Consider the following 3,391-nt stretch of genomic DNA (forward strand, 5'->3'; position numbering starts at 1 on the left):
CAAACACTTTACCTTTTCAGTGTTTAGTCCTACGATTTCCGGCATAATGTCCTTTCTCACAACATTGTTTACAAACCATCTTGTATGCAGGGAACTCCTCACTTTATTACCACATCTGAAACATTTACTCTTAAATTATGTTACTTTATCTTTAACCATTTTCACCTTTCACCATCTGCTCTCTCTCATCTTCACATATTCACACTTTCCTTCATTTATCACTTCTGCACATGAAATTTAACATTCTATTTTCTTTGCAATCACCATCTCTTCATCCAAACTGGGGTCATCCTTTTGCATATAGATCATCTTTAACTCTCTCATTCTTATACTTCAGCGTGAGCTGGTCACAGGTTCTCTCAACTAATGTGCTGGAGCATTTACATGAGGATGACAGTTTTCTTAAATCTGTGGCATAACTTTCACACAGTTTCACCCATTCTCTCTGCACTCTCCTCCCAAAATTGTACCTGTATAAGATGGTACAAACCTTAGAAAAATAGTGCAGCTCAAGTTTATATGTGCAAACTTCATATTCATTAAGGCCTTTTGCCTCCTCGTCACATATATCAGAGAGATGGTCAAAGGATGCTTGGTCCTCTGACCCTAAACAATGCTACAACAAAGCAGTTTTTCTCTCAGTACTCTAAGAGGTTGCTGGTATATAACTCAAATACTTTCTTCCATTTTACCATATTATGTTAGGCTTATCTGGAGACATTAAGAAAAATGGCAGGTTTGTGACATCTAGCATGGCTGAATTTGCCCAGTACCTAAGATGATCTGATAACACACATTTTCAGCTCCCCACTTCTGTCAGCTCCCCACTTCAGTAATGAATACTGCCCAGGACTGACAAGTCTGATAACAAGTAATTTTTAAAATTCTAGAGCTCTGGTGCTTAATTCAGTACTGAGTGTCATCTTTAAAAAAACTAGCTTAAATGTAACACCAGTCAATGTTAATTATTATTGACATCAGTCAGCTAGTGTGAAGGACTTTGAAAAACGCCTTTAAAATAAAGAAATTACCAAACTATTGCACGTCAGCCATGAAGTTCCCAATACGGTAGTCTGTTCTTTTTAGTTATGACACACAGAAAGTGACTTCAAACAAATCAATTCTTAGTTCTTTTTTTGATGGTCACAGATCCTTGCCTATAACTGTGCTGTGACCTTACTGTAGTGCCTCCAAAGTTTTTCCCACATCCCAAATTGTGCCTTGTCATTTGGTTTAGTTGGGTGGTTAAATAACATTGAGAATACTCATTCAATGTTTGAAGCCCACTGCCTTTATGCGCCTCAACATACTTCCAGCTGTGTAGCTGACTGCCACTAGGCACATTCACCATATGTTTGAAACATGCTACACCAAGGTGGCAAAGCTGATACTGTAAAAGATCACACATCCACAGCGTGCCTTTTGTTTCCTGCTGCCAGGAGGACAATGTAGGTGAGCATGGAAGCTTTCACTTCCAAGGTTTGATGTGTCCCATGCAGCTCCTGAGTCGACATCAGTGGAACATGCAACAGTTCAATAATAGGATAAAAGCCTCACAGGAAGAACTTGGAAGACTTTGTAATTCTGGCATTGATGTCAGTGTAGCACAAATGGGGGCAAGTATAAGATGGAAGTCTAACACGGACCATTTGTGAGAAACATGTAGGGAATCTGTTTTTTCTATGTGGTCAACCTGGAGATTCAGAAGGGCACAGAGCAGACAAATGTATCTGCAGAGGTGGCAAATTGTCCACTTTATATCACTTGAGCAGGGAAGCAATTCAAAGGATTAATTATTCAACCCTATTCTTGGCTAAGACGGCATGTGCAGAAAAGCCACCTCTTTTGCATGGTCACCCTGTATTTTTTGCCTTTTGCTGGAACCTATATTTTTGCTGGCTTTAGAACTCTGTGCACTTTAACCCTTCTAACCAGGGGAGAAAAGTGTGTGTGCACCTCCTTTAAACATGGTTGAATTGGCATATTCCTAAATGGCATATTTAACTTGCCTATAAGTTCCTAGTATATGGTATGGAGTATATCCAGAGCCTGAAAGGTAAATGGCACCGGAGAACTGCAGCATCTACAGTCTATCCATTACAGTAGCAGTGCAAACATGGCTACAGGTCAAAACCTCCCTTTTAAATATGAATGAGTCACCCCTGTGTAGGCCCTGTAGCCTACAAGGTAGAGTACTCCTTACAGTGACTAGCACCCAAAAGCTATTTTTTCACTGTGGCAGTCCTAGCTGTCCTATGTAGGAAACCAGAGTACAGGTTAAATATCCTAATACTGTATGTCGGGAATGGGACTAGCTAGAAAAATAATTAACAACTATTTGTAATAGTTATTAAAAAAAAATTCAGTTGTGAAGTCAGCTTTTAAATAAATATTAAGGGAAAGTAACTTTTAGAGAGTTATGTTTTCCTGCCTGAAGTACCTGGAGGGTAATTTTCATTTGCCTTCCAACTTTTCCCAGCCAGTGAGTAACATTTGAATAGGTGCAAAAAAGATTAGAAATGCCTGTCAGGAGCGAACAATAGGCTGGCCTGAATGGGCAAAGAGGACCACCCTGAATGTCACAGAACATGCAGAGTGGAGCTGTGGGCCTTCTTTTTGACTCTACAGTGTCAAATCCTGCTTGAGTACCAAATAATACTTGTCTACTGGGTTTTACATATAACACTTGGAGCACACGTGAAAGGAAGGGAACAGGATGCTGAGACATTTCTTGTGTATTCAGTGTCTGGTTGCAAAAGAATGGTGCTTTTATCCCACCACACCTCTGTCTCTACATTTATTGGGGATACAGTGGCTCACTCAAACTGGATTTTAGTGTTATATGTGGGAGGACTATAAAATTACCATAGTACATAGTAGAAATAAGTGGACTCCAAAGGTCATGTAGCTGCCCTCCTAGTCAAGCTACAGGGATGCAACATAGTATGAGAGTCATGTCATGCAACTGTCCATCTGACTAGGGGAAACTAGCCATGGGCTAGATTCTGCTGTTGACCTCACAAAGTGTCTATCCTGAGTTCCTGTGGGACCTTAGAAGTGTACACCTGTGGTGGATTGGGACTAAAAATGATGTCAGAAGGTACAATCCTTGACCAGGATGAGCCTAGTTGGTATATCCAACTGGTGCTCCATAGCAGTCAGCATCAATTTCCACCTAGGTCCCAGTCTACTGTAACCATTGACTATCAGTGGTATTTTGTGCTCGTTGGCACTATTCTTATTTAACACTTAAAAAAAATATATATCTCTAGTTCACTTTATTGGATTTTTGTCATTTTGGTGTCATTTCGCTTAATAAATGTTACTCTATGTTTCTGATTCATTTTTTTTTTTTTTATTGTTTTGCATTGTGACTATATTGCTATTTTGG

The sequence above is a fragment of the Pleurodeles waltl genome, chromosome 4_2 (assembly GCF_031143425.1).
Source record: "Pleurodeles waltl isolate 20211129_DDA chromosome 4_2, aPleWal1.hap1.20221129, whole genome shotgun sequence".
Lineage (NCBI taxonomy): Eukaryota > Metazoa > Chordata > Amphibia > Caudata > Salamandridae > Pleurodeles > Pleurodeles waltl.